This window comes from Procambarus clarkii, chromosome 42 (assembly GCF_040958095.1).
Source record: "Procambarus clarkii isolate CNS0578487 chromosome 42, FALCON_Pclarkii_2.0, whole genome shotgun sequence".
Classification (NCBI taxonomy): Eukaryota; Metazoa; Arthropoda; class Malacostraca; order Decapoda; family Cambaridae; genus Procambarus; species Procambarus clarkii.
The window spans coordinates 7,422,234-7,439,733 of NC_091191.1; the positions used below are offsets into that span (position 1 = coordinate 7,422,234).

At 43.2% G+C, this 17,500-nt stretch overlaps 1 long non-coding RNA gene across 1 annotated transcript in view; it reads left to right on the plus strand.

Moving 5' to 3' along the window:
* The window catches only part of LOC138373595 (uncharacterized), a 392,875-nt gene that overhangs the window by 193,910 nt on the left and 181,465 nt on the right, over nucleotides 1-17,500 (plus strand). Inside the window, exon 3 of the long non-coding RNA XR_011231236.1 lies at nucleotides 12,263-12,327. This is a non-coding gene — a long non-coding RNA (uncharacterized lncRNA). The remainder of the gene's footprint in view (nucleotides 1-12,262; nucleotides 12,328-17,500) is intronic.

A 17,500-nucleotide genomic window follows, 5' to 3' on the forward strand; every position in this document is an offset into this window, starting at 1 on the left:
CCGCGGGGTCGCTAAGCCCCAAAATCACCTCATGGTAACCTCATGGTAAGGAGGAGCGTAGGGTCACGTTCCTTGTGTGTTGATGGAGGGCGTAGTGAAGATCAGAAATGAGCATCACGGGTCGAAATTCCCGGTGTGTTTGGGGAGTGAGAGGGAGGTCTTGTGGGATGGGAGAGGAGTCTCGTTGTGGGGTGGGAGGGGAGTCTCGTTGTGGGATGGGGGGGGGGGGAGTTTCGTAGGGTGGAATGGGAGTCTTGTTTGGTGTAAGGGGATTCTCGTATAGTGGGATGGGATGGGAGGGGAGCCTGATGGGATGGAGAAAAGTCGTGTACGGTGGGAAGGGAGTCTAGTAGCGAGCAAAGGGGGATTCCAGTGGGAGGGGAGGTTACTGCGTGTGTTCTGGGACGAATTTAATAAAATCAGCACTAAGTTTTCTAGTAAATATTTCGCAAATGTTATATTTTGTCATAACTTTAATACATTGAACCTTTTTATAGTGTTCATTAAGCTCGATTTTTTGACATTTAGATATTCACATTCCACAAAATTTTACAAATAAGACATAATGCATAACTTACAATTTCTTAATTCATAAAATACATAACAAATAATGCATAAAATATGAATACTATTACCACCCCCAGAGAAAGATTAATATAGCAATATAGTTTAGTTCCTATAACACAAGTATTCACAGACATTGCATTAATACATTTATTCAGACTGAAAAAAAACAACAAAAATGTACAGTTTGTTTATAGCAGCAGTTCCCAGGGGATTTTGATATATTTTATACACATATAGCAAACTATATGAAACTATGAATCTATGATTTTTCGTGTGAGTTTAATACGTGTTGACGGTCTTCCACTGATGCGTTATAGTGACCTGCGCTCGCAGCTTTGCTCTAAAAAATTTATATATAGCAAAAAACTAACCTTCTGGCAACTATATATTAAATTTTATTCATGTGCAAGCGATGAGTCACAATAACGTGGCTGACGTATGTTGACCAGACCACACACTGGAAAGTGAAGGGACGACGACGTTTCGGTCCGTCCTGGACCATTCCCCGACTTGAGAATAGTCCAGGACGGACCGAAACGTCGTCGTCCCTTCACTTTCTAGTGTGTGGTCTGGTTAAAAGTTTTATTCATTATCTGGCTGTGTTTAAGTAATGATATGGCTTATTTCCATCGGCACATTATTGACTCACAGAAGAATACTTAAACACACATCCACAAATGCCTTCGTATTTGCTTAACATTTTCAATTACTTTTTGGCACAGTTGGAATTATTCTTTTCGAGACACTGGACTTTCCGAGACACTGTTCGGTCTCATCGCTCAAGATCGTCATGTACCAGCTCGTCCTCCTAAGGTTTCTCAACGTCAAGAAACTGTCGTGCTAAGGTGCGCTTATCCTAGCCTACCAGAGGACCCAGAGCAAAAATCGGGACAGTATGTCAATTTTGCAAGCCGCTTCAATTTTTCTAATACAATTGTTGGCCTTCTTATCTTGAGATGATTTCGGGACTTTAGTGTCCCCGCGGCCCGGTCCTCGACCAGGCCTCCACCCCCAGGAAGCAGGCCGTGACAGCTGACTAACACCCAGGTACCTATTTTACTGCTAGGTAAGAGGGGCATAGGGTGAAAGAAACTCTGCCCATTGTTTCTCGCCGGCGCCTGGGATCTAACCCAGGACCACAGGATCACAAGCCCAGCGTGCTGTCCGCTCGGCCGACCGGCTCCCATAAACAACATTTTAACATGCGCCTTAAGTAGCGTGTACGTCAAAATGCGACGTTCTATTAAGAGGACGGGTTGCATGTACTTCAATCAACTTTACGGCGCAGTATTTTCACACGACAGAAGTACTTCCCGTGTTCTTTAGAAGCAAAACTCATTACTTTAATTTTATTTAGGTTCTAACATATAATTATAGGCCGCCTGGTTTAATGCACATGAAGTAACGACAGACTACTGCTTATTTGACATAAGAAAGTGACAAGACATCACAAATGAACTTATCAAACTCAAATTGTTTTAAGCCATCCTCAGGCTATGGTCTTCCAAGCTACAGTCAACCCGAATGACACATTCATTAATTTGTATGTACCGAAAAACTCGAATCTAAACTTTCTCAAACATAAGTAAATATAAATAAGTATTATTATATATTAGCATATTGTGCATATTTAGGCACTGGTTACGTGAGGTGTTTAGGTTCTGTTGGCGATTATTTGTATTTGTAGTAGTACGTGGGTGAGCTGAGGACGTGAACGAAGCACTGCTCGAGAAATCTACATATCATCAGTTATGAGTCGTGTGTAAACCATTTTTCATCCATACACAGGCGTTTGGTGGCTGGATTAACGACCATTTGGTGTCTGTTGATGAGGACGGATTCAGCAATTACATTGGTGCCATTCGGACATCGGACGTAAAACGAAGCACTGTTTGAATCAGGTTCGAACAAAATCAGTGGCCAATGTTTTGAGAATATACGGACAAGCACGTATAGTCTGTGATCGGCGAGGTCAGACGAGTGTGTGTGTACATCTGGACGTTGATTGCGCGGGTGTTTTTCACGTGTTATTTTGGATTACTGACGTTGACGTACTTATAAACAAATAGTATCTTGTGTTGCTTTGTGAAGTATCGTGATAAAAACGTCAGTTACTGGCACATAACGATTTGAAAATTAACCAAAAGCAAGCGGATATATATATCATAAGTAAGTTTGACTTATTTTCTTTAAATTAGGTTATATATAACATTAGGTGTTCTTAAGAACGTATGGATCAAACTGCATTGACTCATACGAGGCAGCTCCTATTTCCGGCAAGATGTTAATACTTGTTTCACTGTTTGGCGGAGCCGCGCTTCAGGTAGTTGGCGCGTTATTAGGCTGTTTGACTATACTTGGCGTTCCGCATGCGTTAGGTAACATTATATTAGATTGTCTTTTTGTTAGGTCAGAGTTAACTGAGGACATATTGAATAATCTGATGGAGCAGGGGACTAGCCCCGGGGGTGGGGGGTGACACTCTACCCCACCCTCCCTCTCTCTCCCGGCCTTCCACCCCACCGATCCACTCACCTCTATCGCTCCATCCCCCCCCCCCACTCCATCCTTCCCTACCCTCCATCCCCCCCTCTCCCTCCCTCCCTGCCCTCCATGCCCCCTCTCCCTCCCTCCCTACCCTCCGTCCCCCCCTCCCTACCCTCCTTCCCCCCCTCTCTCTCCCTCCCTCCCCCCCCTCTCTCCCTTTCTCCCTACCCTCCACCCCCCTCACCCTTTCTCCCTACCCTCCATCCCCCCTTTCCTCTCTCCCCCCTCCCTCCCTTCTTTCTCCCCCCCCTCTCTCTCCCTCCCCCTACCTCCCACCTCTCGCCCTCCCCCATCCACCCACCTCCCTCCCTCCCCTCTACCTCCTCTCCCCCTCCCTTCTCTCCCCCTCCCTTCTCTCCCCCCCCCCCCCCCCTCCCTGCTCCTTCTCCCCTCTACCTCCTCTCCCCCTCCCTTCTCTCCCCCCCCTCCCTGCTCCTCCTCCCCCTTCCTCCTCCCCCCCCCCCCGTCCCTCCTCTCTCCGCTGTTGTTGGCGGCGTTAGAATAATACATTTTTGTTTTAATATTGACGGTCGGGCGGCTCTTGGTCACATCCGGTGTAACTAGTCGACAAAAATTATCAGTTACATACCCCAATATAATTGATTCCGGTTAGTCATTGAATATAATTAAGAGACGACTTTAGATATACACGAAAATAAACAAAGGTTATAGAGCGATTTTGGTCGTGAAGCTCTTTAAGCAAAAAGGAGGAGGATGGAGATAGTGCGATATCTTGTCGATAACGGGTTGGCAATATAGCGTGGAGGTGCACGCGTGCACGGAATTAGGGTCAGCGCTGCCTCTATAGCAAGGAGAGGCAGTATTGAACTTTTTGTAAGTTAATAAACATGGCCTTAATAATTTCATTTAGTGGTTGGGCAAACTTGGTAGGCCTATGCCGTTAATAACAATTATCCTAAACACCATTTTCATGTTTTGAGAGGAATTAAAAACAAAAAATTATTTCAAGAAAAGTTTAGCATTTGTATATTAGGCAAAATAAACGATGGTTTTTCACTGTTCTATCCCGCCTTTGGTTCATTGTCTGAGTCACTGTTTGGGACGCTCTTGGTGAGTCACTGCCGCGGGGTTGGGGCGCTCTTGGTGAGTCACTGCCGCGGGGTTGGGGCGCTCTTGGCGAGTCACTGCCGCGGGGTTGGGGCGCTCTTGGTGAGTCACTGCCGCGGGGTTGGGACCCTCCTGGTGAGTCACTGCCGCGGGGTTGGCACCCTCCTGGTGAGTCACTGCCGCGGGGTTGGGGCGCTCTTGATGAGTCACTGCCGCGGGGTTGGGACCCTCCTGGTGAGTCACTGCCAGTGTTGGGACCCTCCTGGTGAGTCACTGCCACAGTGTTGGGACCCTCCTGGTGAGTCACTGCCACAGTGTTGGGACCCTCCTGGTGAGTCACTGCCACAGTGTTGGGACCCTCCTGGTGAGTCACTGCCACAGTGTTGGGACCCTCCTGGTAATATTCACTCGCCGGGTCACAGCCCATCACTTCCTCTTCAGGTGTGTGTGTTCAGGTGTGTGTGATGGGCAGTGTTGACACAGGCGGCTGGTGGCCCGGGTAGAGTAATGGCACTTATAACACTGGTGACACATTATCACAGCAGAGTTATGGCACCGGTCTGATGGCACAGGTGCCACGAATTTGTCCAGGGGATGTTTAGCGTTGCTGTGATGACGGTGGTAATGTTGTTCAGGGGGTAGGGGAGGGGTAGGCCTATGACAGTAGTGTGAGAAAATTGTCACTGTCAACTGCTATCACTGCCGTAGTGAGAGTGACGTCTCCCCCCCCCCCCCTCCTCCTCCCTTAGGCGTGGGGTTTTAATATTCAATTCCCTTCGCCCAGTAGTTACCGAAGTTAAATTGGCCGAGTGAGATAATTTAACATTTCCAGTGGTTTAACTGGTCACCCCGCCATACAGAGTATCCTATTAAACGTTGAGATTCAGCTACTCGGAACAAAAGTTCACAAGTAGCACGGGCTATGGTGAGCCCGTAGTGGACTTACCTGGCACAGGAGCAGGGCTGTAACTGCCAACTCAACATTGCCACACCCAGGTATTGTATACAGACAAGGTTTATAACGCCGGGGGTGTTTAAGTCTGCAGCTTGAGCAGAAAGACAGGTGTTGGACTGATGACTGCTCCGTCCACCTGGCCAGTCTAACACACAACTTGATTCCTAACTTGATATACACAAATAATTACAGTTGGGGTTGCTATCAACAGAAACACAGCCGTTAAACTAAGAGCTTACAGTTAGTGGCGAGACTTGCATTGGCAGATCTCATATTTCTATAAAATAGAATGTCTCCGTGCAAAATTAGATGTAAGACACTGGGGGCAAGTCGCACTCAACTTGGCAAGATGACACATAGGAGGTATGGGATTGTCATAGGCCAGTCAGGGTCGGCCCTAGTGCTACCCTTTTACCCGTTACATTCTTGATTTGCCACATAGGTTTCTATTGCGATCCCTTGCGATTTTCACGGTCTGTTTTCCGTAGAGTTTGTAACAGTTTTTAAGTGCCCTTAAAATTTAACTTTCAGACCAGTTGGCATGAGGTACCTGGAGCGTTGCAATTACTTTATTCACTATCGTTTTGTTGAAAATATCCTCATAATGTACCCAAAATTTGCTAGTGCAGGCTACAGAATATATGGCCCTGTAAAACTAACCATCCTGCGAGATGGGGACTTTTAGTATCACTGTTGCCTTATTCTCTCTTGTGTTGATGATATCCTCATAATGCACCCAGAGTCTGCCAGTGCAGACTACTTATCACATGCCTCTGTATGACTAACCATCCTGTGTGATGGAGATATTTTAGCACCACGTAGCTAGCTTTTTGACACTGTATATTACCCTTCATATAGTCTAGGGCAGCTGCACAAATGCAGCTGTAACTAATGTGTTTATAAAAAAAAAATGTAATAAATTGAGAGGGTGGATGGAAGGTAGAGAAGGTGAGAGAGTGGAGAAGAGAGGGAGAGGGGAACAGGGTTAGAGAGGGAGGAGATTGAGAAGGGAAGGAGAGAGGGAAGGAGAGAGGGAAGGAGAGTGCTTAAATTAGGAGGCATTCCCGGCTCTTTATTTTTAATTGTTTAAAATATGTTTCCCATAGCATAAGGAAGCGAAACCTTTTAGCTACATTGTTATACTTTAGTCGAAAGAAATTGGCCTATTCAAAGTAATTTTTTTGCCATCAATGTGGCAATACTGAAGAGTATTGCCACATTTTAAACTGGTTGGTGTTTTATTTTTTTGCTGAAAACTTGAATATAATAAGATTAGCTGAATACAACAAGTCTTGGAAACTATAAACAAAGTTAGTTATATCAGAAGTAATATTGTATAAAGAGTTTGGGCAAGGAAATTCAACTCTCGAAACCTCATTTGTTTAAATTATTTTTTTTAGCGTTCCTTTCCATATGATTTTATTGACTATTGTCGGACAAGTCATCATAAAAGGCGCTACAATGCCTTTTTATGATGACAAGTAACTGTGGAGCAGTGTAGCCTAGGGACAGTAACTGTGGAGCAGTGTAGCCTAGGGACAGTAACTGTGGAGCAGTGTAGCCTAAGGACAGTAACTGTGGAGCAGTGTAGCCTAGGGACAGTAACTGTGGAGCAGTGTAGCCTAGGGACAGTAACTGTGGAGCAGTGTAACCTAGGGGCAGTAACTGTGGAGCAGTGTAGCCTAGGGACAAGTAACTGTGGAGCAGTGTAGCCTAGGGACAAGTAACTGTGGAGCAGTGTAGCCTAGGGACAAGTAACTGTGGAGCAGTGTAGCCTAGGGACAAGTAACTGTGGAGCAGTGTAGCCTAGGGACAAGTAACTGTGGAGCAGTGTAGCCTAGGGACAAGTAACTGTGGAGCAGTGTAGCCTAGGGACAAGTAACTGTGGAGCAGTGTAGCCTAGGGACAAGTAACTGTGGAGCAGTGTAGCCTAGGGACAAGTAACTGTGGAGCAGTGTAGCCTAGGGACAAGTAACTGTGGAGCAGTGTAGCCTAGGGACAAGTAACTGTGGAGCAGTGTAGCCTAGGGACAAGTAACTGTGGAGCAGTGTAACCTAGGGACAAGTATAACCGTCGCTGAACGCAAGCTTCAGTTTCCACATACCAAGAATATGTTATAAACATGCACAGTATATATATATATATATATATATATATATATATATATATATATATATATATATATATATATATATATATATATATATATGTATATGTATATATGTATATGTATATATATATATGTATATATATGTATGTATATATGTGTATATATATATATATATATATATATATATATATATATATATATATATATATATATATATGTATATATACACACACACACACACACACACACACAATCAGAGCATCTATATTCGTCTTCTATGGCAAAAAATTAGCAGTAGAAATATTAATTTCTGCTTATTTAATTTCTACTCATTTAACTTATATTTAATTTTTATTTATTTAATTTATATTTATTTAATTTGTATATATTTAATTTGTATTTAATTTGTATTTAATTTGTTTTTAATTTTTATTTAATATTTTTTGTATTGAATTTCTACTTATTTAATTTCTACTTTCTAAATTTCTACCGGAAATTACAAAGTGTTGATCGCAGGGCAATACGCAATCTCCTTCACGGCTCGTTAAGCCTGGTACAAATACCTGATTGCGGATTAGCGCGATGGGAATGTGCATTGACTGAATTAAATCACTATAAATGGGCTGTGACTTCAGAGTAGCTGTAGGCTGAAGTGCCTCCATTATTGCAGATCGGCTTGGAGTATACTGAACATGGTTGATTGCACGGGCTCACCATAGCCTGTGCTACTTGGAACTTTTTTGTTCCAAGTAGCGAATCTTAAACAACATGCTTTATTGCCATGGGATATTTTTTTTCTAGCAAGAAGGTCGTATCTCTGGTACATGAGCTCTTGACCAGTTTGTGAATTAAGAACATAAGAACAAAGGTAACTCCAGAAGGCCTATTGGCCCATACGAGGCAGCTCCTATTTATAACCACCCAAGCCCAATTAATCAATTAAAAATCTCTCTCTTTTTTTAAGATTTGCGTAGTCGTACCTAAATGTTATTTTTCAAGATCGAATTTCAGCTCCTGGGACCTCTCACCCTTGTTATTGTTGGTTATTTGAGGATATTAGTGTAGCCTACTTCGCTCTTTCCACATCTTGAGGTTATCTTGCGATGATTTCGGGGTTTAGCGTCCTTGCGGCCCGGTCCTCGACCAGGCCTCCTTTTTGTTACACATCCCCAGGAAGCAGCCCGTAGCAGCTGTTTAACTCCCAGGTACCTATTTACTGCTAGGTAACAGAGGCATCAGGGTGAAAGAAACATTTTACCCATTTGTCTCCACCTCCACCGGGGATCGAACCCGGAACGTCAGGACGACGAATCCTAAGCGCTGTCCACCCAGCTGTCAGGCGCCTCAACTTATTTACGAACGTAATTTTGACACGTTGTAACACTCCGCCTGTGATCTCTCGTTCTGCTGTTAATTATGGTAGTTCTTAATTGTGTGTACGTGTTAATACTCCTAAAGATATTTAATGTCTCGATCATGTCCCATTTCCCCCCGTTTTTTTTCTTGCGTGCTAAACTAATTCACTTTACAGTGTTTGGGGATATTGACCTTCAGCTCCTGGCCCCGCGTCTTGTGTAATCCCACGGGGTTTCGTTCATTTTACAGTGTAGCAGCACAGTGACACTTTACAGGGTAGCGGTACAGTGACGCAGTACAGTGTAGCGGTACAGTGACGCAGTACAGTGTAGCGGTACAGTGACGCAGTACAGTGTAGCGGTACAGTGACGCAGTACAGTGTAGCGGTACAGTGACGCAGTACAGTGTAGCGGTACAGTGACGCAGTACAGTGTAGCGGTACAGTGACGCAGTACAGTGTAGCGGTACAGTGACGCAGTACAGTGTAGCGGCACCGTGACGCAGTACAGTGTAGCGGCACCGTGACGCAGTACAGTGTAGCGGCACCGTGACGCAGTACAGTGTAGCAGCACCGTGACGCAGTACAGTGTAGCGGTATTGCAAAATTACGATTTAATTAAAACAGTCACACACATACTGTGTCAGGGGTGGGGGGGGGGGACTGGATCGCTTTCAATGAAAAAAATATATCTGCTTCAATCCCCCCTCCTGCCCCCCCCCACCTCCCCCAATCCAGGAGTCTGTTCTCACGTGCGATGCTCTTGCATTTGTGTGTGCACTCGCCTGATTGTGTTTGTAATGGTTGAGCTTCAGCTCTCTGGCCCGCTTCTTTCAACCGACAGTCGAGTGCTGTATACAGGCTCCCGAGCCTATTATGTTCTGTAATATATATATATATACTTTTTTGTGCATATCAAAATTTCTTTTCTTTTTTTTCTTCGAGTTAATTCAATCCCCTGTCTGTCTCTGTTCTGGAGATGAGGCGTTCAATAATAGATATAAACTTAGTAGTTCATATCTATTCTAGTTCACTATCTAATAGTTCATGAGATACCTATTATATCTCTAAATAATATTGTTGATGTTTTAAGATTCGCTACTTGAAACAAACAGTTGCAAGTAGCACGGGCTATGGTGAGCCCGTAGTGGACTTGTAAATAAGAGATATCGTCCTTTAATAGATATGAACAGTGCCTTCATTTTGTACAATTGGCGTTTGGAGAGAGAGTGTGAAGACTGTGTTCACCGGCGTGGTCTTAAATGACTGACTGTATGCACTTAGTCTGTCCATGATCCATCAGTTATTGTTTCGTAAGCGGTTGGGCAGTTCCAGCCCCGCTCCTGTGCCAGGTACGTCCACTACGGGCTCACCATAGCCCGTGCTACTTGCAACTTTTTGTTCTGAGTTGCTGAAATTAAAACAACAACAGGAATATGTCGTGTTTTCCTACTTATTTGATTTGATTGTCATTACTTTATTGGGGTACCTGGGTATTGAGCCCTGGCATGTTGATGTGCAGCTTTGTGTATGTCTTTGCCTGTGTGTGTGTGTGTGTGTGTACTCACCTTTGAATGCTTGCAAGGGCGAGCTTTAATACTTGGATCCCTCTTCCTCCCTCCCCGCCAGTACCGTGTGTGTACTGCCTGTCTCCTGCCCGCCTGTACTGTCTGTGTACTGCCTGTCTCCTGCCCGCCTGTACTGTCTGTGTACTGCCTGTCTCCTGCCCGCCTGTACTGTCTGTGTACTGCCTGTCTCCTGCCCGCCTGTACTCTCTGTGTACTGCCTGTCTCCTGCCCGCCTGTACTGTCTGTGTACTGCCTGTCCCCTGCCCGCCTGTACTGTCTGTGTACTGCCTGTCCCCTGCCCGCCTGTCAGTTTTTAGTCATGTATTACAATGACTCTCAACACTCTTGCTTCTTATTATACCTGCCTTGGAAACTATGTATATAATTATGCTCAACTACTCTTTTTCGAACTCGCTCCCTTTGCTCACTATTCTCACAGTAGTCTTTTCTACAGTACTGTGACTCATGGACGAATTATATAGTTATACTTTTATATAATTCTTATTTATACAAGAGTTCTTACAGTCTTGTACAGCCACTAGCACGCATAACGTTTCGGGCAGGTCCTTAATCCTAATATTCCCCGGAATACGACCTGCCAAATCGTTTAACCACCAGGTACCTAGGTTTAACAACCAGGTTAAAAGTTTAACAACCAAGTAACCATTTTACTGTTGGGTAAACAGAGGCTACAGTTAAGGATTAGCGCCCAGTTAATCCTCCCCGCCCAGGATACGAACCTTGGCCAAAGCGCTCGCGAAACGCCAGGCGTGTGTCTTACTACGATGCCACGGGGGACTGCTAATATAGCTTTATGCCACTGGGATCTGTAGCTTCCCTCTCATGCCCTCTCCTCCTGCCTCTACTCGTGCTAAAGATTTCGATTTTTTACCTTCGATTTGTCCTTTTCCCCAAGAGTACGGAGAGCCAGCTTTATTTACTTGTTTTTAACTTGTTATAAAAAAGCTTGATTTGATAACTTGGGGCCAGATTCACGAAGCAGTTACGCAAGCACTTACGAACCTGTACATCTTTTCTCAATCTTTGGCGGCTTTGGTTACAATTATTAAACAGTTAATGAACTCTGAAGCACCAGGAGGCGGTTTATAACAATAACAACAGTTGATTGGCAAGTTTTCATGCTTGTAAACTGTTTAATAAATGTAACCAAAGCTGTCAAAGATTGAGGAAAGATGTACACGTTTGTAAGTATTTGCGTAATAGCTTCGTGAATCTGGCCCCTGGCTTCCATACCTCTGAGTTTTTAGAAATACGTGCAAAACGCATCTGTCAGTGACTACAATCTATGCCACAATCACGTTAAATATGCTATCACAGAGACAACCCGTCTCTAGTGGAAGCCATAAGGAAATTTCTGTGATCTCTCTCTGCGCGTCCCTGTCTGAGTGTAAGAAATATTTTCTTGCTATACGCTCAAACCTCCAAATGTAAAATACATTTGATACTGTACTGCAAATTGTTAAATTGAAGGTTTATCCTTGATTTCAAACGCAAATTTCAAGAAAAGTAATATACGTTAATTCCCTTTTCTTTCACTTGTTTTATTTTTGCCGTCTTCATTTCCCTAGCTAAGTTAAGAACGGGAAAAGCCGTTTCTTCTTTCTATTCATTTTCCTCTTTTTTCCCCTATTCTGAATGCCTCCATTCCCACCACAGCCCGGTTGGTGCCGGACCAACCGGGCTGTGGTGGGTATGTGGGCCTGCGGGCCGCTCCAAGCAACAGCCTGGTGGACCAAACTCTCACATGTCGAGCCTGGCCTCGGGCCGGGCTTGGGGAGTAGAAGAACTCCCAGAACCCCATCAACCAGGTATTCTTCCAGACATTATTTCCTCACCACAAAGGAGTCACTAATATGAACTATACACAAATCCAAACGAGCACAAATTCTAACATGCGTCGCTCAATGTGTTCCTTGTAATTAACCAACTACCCATGAAAATGACCCCCTCCCAATCTGCACGTTAAATGGTCCTTATTAGGAGTCAGGTTGCACGAGCCTTTCAATCACACCAAGATGCACTGTGATTTGTCGGTCACTAAGGATTGTAATTTGTATTATCTTGATTTACAGAGTGCCCGTTGATCAACCCCCCCCCTTCCCTTCCCCAGGGCTGACCGACCGAACTCTCGCTGTTGGTGAGTACTGCTTTGTGTCACTGTACCGTTTGTTGCCTTCGCGAAACCATTTTTTGTTCTACATTTGATGGCTTTCCGAGACATTCTCATTACTCTAACGATGATAATGACAAGAGTTCAACGCTATCATGTTGAGTGTGATAATGTACGAGGATTCCAACCGGCAGGGAGCCGGTCGGCCGAGCGGACAGCACGCGGGACTTGTAATCCTGTGGTCCTGGGTTCGATCCCAGGCGCCGGCGAGAAACAATGGGCAGAGTTTTTCACCCTATGCCCCTGTTACCTAGCAGTAAAATAGGTACCTGGGTGTTAGTCAGCTGTCACGGGCTGCTTCCTGGGGGGTGGAGGCCTGGTCGAGGACCGGGCAGCGGGGACACTAAAAGCCCCGAAATCATCTCAAGATAACCTCAAGAGATAAGGGCAGGGAGCCGCGGGGACAGATAGACAGGGCGCGCTTTTTGTTCCGAGGAATGACAGCACTTCGGCGGTGTTCTAGAAGAGAAGCAGAACCCAAGGATAAAATCGCAAGGTATAGTTAGTCAGCTAACTATAGTTGCACACCTTCTGTTCAACCCTAGATGTCTCTGTCTTTAAGTGCTGCCGAGATTAGTTTGTCTTTCAGAGATTTGTTGCGTTTCCATGCTTTATTTGAGAGAGGTGAGATGTTAACTGTGAGTATTACTAACATTATTATTTTTATTTTTGTGTGTGGGCTGTGTTTATCATTATTGCCGTTGCTTATCATTCCCATGTCCAGCAATTATTGATATTAGCGCCAGACGCAGTCAAAATGGACACGGTGAGTAATGTTTATCGAGAATATTTAATGGAAGAGTATTTCCGTTTGGAGCGAATGCGTAGGTTGTTTTATTTGGCTCCCAAAAAATAGCACAAATTAATATACTATACCTCTAAGTATGATTATTCCTTCATGTATCATGTAATACTTTTGGTATACTCAAGGGGATACCGAGGGGGCCAAAAAGTGCCAGTTTGTAGAGTGAGAGCCGTAGTCTTTTTGTGGAGAAAAAGTGTATGAATTGTGCGCGCGAGGCTACAAGGGGGCAGCCTGTAGCCCTGAGAACGCTGCATGAGGCTGTTGTCAGAGTCTCAAGGCGGAAATTTTTTGTGATTGCTATATTATATTTCCATGCACAGGGAATAATTGTTAAAGTTTTATCGTAAATGTTAAATTCCTATTTTACGAGACTACTATTACATCCTTTTTGTGCCGTTTGAGAAGCTAGTTTAATGGTCTGACGAATGGAGATATATAGCCTAGTAAGCAGTTTTCTATTGTAAGGTAAGAGGTAAGTGGGAAAGCCTATTTGGAGACACTTGAAGAGAACGCCAATTGCTATTTACGAAGATTGTGGGCAGTCAGGTTTGTGCGTGTGGGCAGTCAGGTTTGTGTGTGTTACACACACACACCTGACTGGCCACACACGATTCGTGTGTGATTACAAATCACCTTGTGTGTATGACAACTCACAAGATGAGTGGTCATTTTTTCCTCACGCCCAGACGAAAGTTGCTATTGGAAGGCTGTTGAGGGTGGTGTGGTATATGTGATGTGATGGTGGTGTGTGTATGTATGTATGTATGTGTGTATATATATATATATATATATATATATATATATATATATATATATGTATGTATGTATGTATATATATATATATATATATATATATATATATATATATATATATATATATAGTATATATATATATATAGTATAGTATATATAGTACCGACAGCACACTACTCGGAGCACCTCTGGGCCACAATGCCATTGCTGCAGTCCTTGACGAAAAGTTTAGAGACCTAAAGAGGATGGAAGAGAGAATTGGGGACTTGGACTCCCACGATGCCCTCTACCTTCTCACAAAGTGCCTTACCTTGCCCAGGCTAACATACTTCTTAAGGTGTGCACCAACTTTTGGCAACCCACTTCTAAATCAATATGATGAGCTCCTCAGGTCAATATTCAGGAAGGCGCTCAACCTAGATTTAGATGACAGTCAGTGGGACCAAGCAACACGGGGATTTTTTATTTGCTGTGCCCAATGCAGCCCTGGGAACTCGCCTCAGTCATGACGCTCTCCGCATTGGAGTTGCCCTTCGCCTTGCCGCCCCCATCCTCACCGAACATAGGTGCATCTGCGGAACTGCGATGGCAGACCAATATGGTCGTCATGGTCTGGTATGTCGTAAATCACAGGGTAAAATTGCAAGACATGAAGAAGTCAACGACATCATCAAGAGGAGCCTCGCCACAGCCCGCTGCCCAGCACAAAGAGAACCACACTTATCCAGACCTAACGACCCTCAGAAGCGCCCTGATGGGGTCACCTTGCTACCTTGGAAGGATGGTAAGCAAGTGGTATGGGACTACACGTGCGCTGCCACACTGGCCAGTACCTACCTCCACTACAGCACACGTGAAAGCGGTGGTGCTGCTTCTTTCAGGGAATCGCAGAAAATTATTAAATACAGAGGTCTAGCACACTGCTACAGCTTTGTTCCGATCGGCTCGGAGACCCTCGGTTCGTGGGGAAAATGTGCATTGAAGTTCCTGAAGGAGTTGGGGGACAAATTGATCAGCGCTACAAAAGACCAGAGAGCAAAAAGTTTCTTGTTCCAGCGCCTCAGTGTTGCGATTCAGAGGGGAAATGCCTGTTGCGTCTTGGGCACTAGTCCAACTTCAGAGGAATTCGAAGAAGTGTTTGACTTGCAACAATGATCGAACCCGTCTGTGACATTCATCAATGTTTCCCATTGTTGTGTTCTTCAAGAGATCCATAACCTTTAAGCACCTTTTTGCATTATTATTTTTGTATCAACCCATGTATATCTTGGAACCATCAAATGCATAATAAAGCACAAAAAATATTCAAGGAAGGGGGTGGTAGGAGAAAAGCACACAGAAACTGTATTGGAGGGGATCTAAACATTCCCTCTAATGCGTTATGCGTGGTTTCCTCCGAGGCTATGGGTCCCCCTTCTTCCAGCTAGAGGTGGTACTCCCTTCCTATTTTATATATATATATATATATATATATATATATATATATATATATATATATATATATATATATATATATATATATATACACACACACACACATAATCTCTAATGCGTTGTGTGCGCTTTTCTTCCAGCCTTAGGTGGTGTCCCCCCCCCTCTTCCCTAATATAATTCTTTTTTTTTTTTTTACTTTATTATATATCCAAAATATACAAATTACTAAATTCCAACACCATACGAATTAACTACTAAAGTCGTAAACCTGAAGATTTAACCTAAATCAAACATGTTTTATTATGAGTTAAAATATAGACAAAAATAAGAGTTGTCAGAAATGTATAAAATATATTTAGGACAATTTTGATTTGTCAAATATGATTATAATGTGATGAATTCTGTTTTGTGGTATTTGTTCTGGACTTGAATTTTTAAAGAGCGCACTGTGTATTACATACATGCATTCATGCAGTAAAAACAAAGAATTTGGAAAAAAATGAACATAAAATACAGCTCCGTGTGCAGTACAACAACATCAAATTATAATAACAATACGTCTATGGTTATCGTGGTCTACAGTCCCCGCTGTTTGAATCTATGTAAGGTAATTTATCTAATTTTGTTTGGCCTGGCTCCCCCCCAAAAATAGGACAAATTAACGTTCTGTTTGAGGTCTCAAAAGCAGTACAGTCCTGCCTAAATCAGGACGTCTGGCTAGCCTAACCTCGACGTAAGTGTACGTCGGGGTTAGGCATTAGCTTATTTTATCGACGCTGGGACAGCCTAACCCCAACGTCGTGAACGCCAAACCACGAGCCACAAGGCGACAGGTCTGTGACGGGAAACGTTGGTGGTCGTACAGTCTCTGTAATGCCAGTCACAAAATACTTAAAAAAAAAGAGAAAAAAAGTTTAACTGCAAAGGTGTCTTCACAGTGAGGTAAACTGTAGGATAAAGCAGAGGGGAAAAAAACATTTAAAAATACTTGACTTTAAAACAAAAACTGAAGTTAAACAAATTACAAAACATAAAATAATATCCAGGTTTGGCTTTAATACAAAGTGAGATAAAGATAATACAATATAATATATAGATGTATATAGAATAATGCCATGCATTATTACGATGCTACTATACTATCTGTATGTTTATATATATGTATATAGTGACTATGTATTATACTCAAGGTGAAGTTTATGTATAGGCTATTTATTTATTATTTATTTATTTATTTATTTATTTATTATTTATTATTTATTTATACAAACAAGATGAACAATCAAATTTACGTTACGTTAAGGTGAAAACTAAAATATGGTGCGGAATACTGTGAGTCAAACTGAATAGCTGTTACGACACCTGGGTATGTCAACAGGTTTACTCAGTCAGAGCACTCAGGAGTAATCTGAATCGTGGAGAGCTTGGTAGCCCTATTTATACAGAATATCAGCCGGGCAGATGGCGCTGATGGCTTCTTTAACTATGAACCAGCTCACTTGAACTGCTTGTTTGGGAGGGCGTGGCCTCCCAGCGACCCAGGTGCGGGGTGGGGGTGACGGGCCGTGGTGCAAGGGGGAAACTGGTAGACTGTCTACACGTCTGCAAGTAGTAGTTGTTGTTCTTGGCTGCAGTTCTTTATTAAATAGACGTGAATGAGTACAATAGGCGATAATGGAGTAGGCCGAATCTCTTCCTAGAGATTTTACCGTGACAGTACCATTATTCTATATACACCATAGATGTATATAGAATAATGCCATGCATTATTACGATGCTACTATACTATCTGTATGTTTATATATATGTATATAGTGACTATGTATTATACTCAAGGTGAAGTTTATGTATAGGCTATTTATTAACGAGTACGATATACATACAGTAAAATTGCACTGGATATATATATTGGCCATATATTCAGTATATTGCATTCTGCAATGCTGCGCTGAACATATATTTTATACCGGTCATACATGTTGCATTTTACTCGGGGAATATTGTTTCGAACGAGACGAAAAATATAAACATTTTGCATTCAGGAGAGAAGGAATATGTTGAGTTTGATTTGCGGGCCCAGGCAAGTGTGTGTGTGTGTGTGTGTGTGTGTGTGTGTGTGTGTGTGTGTGTGTGTGTGTGTGTGTGTGT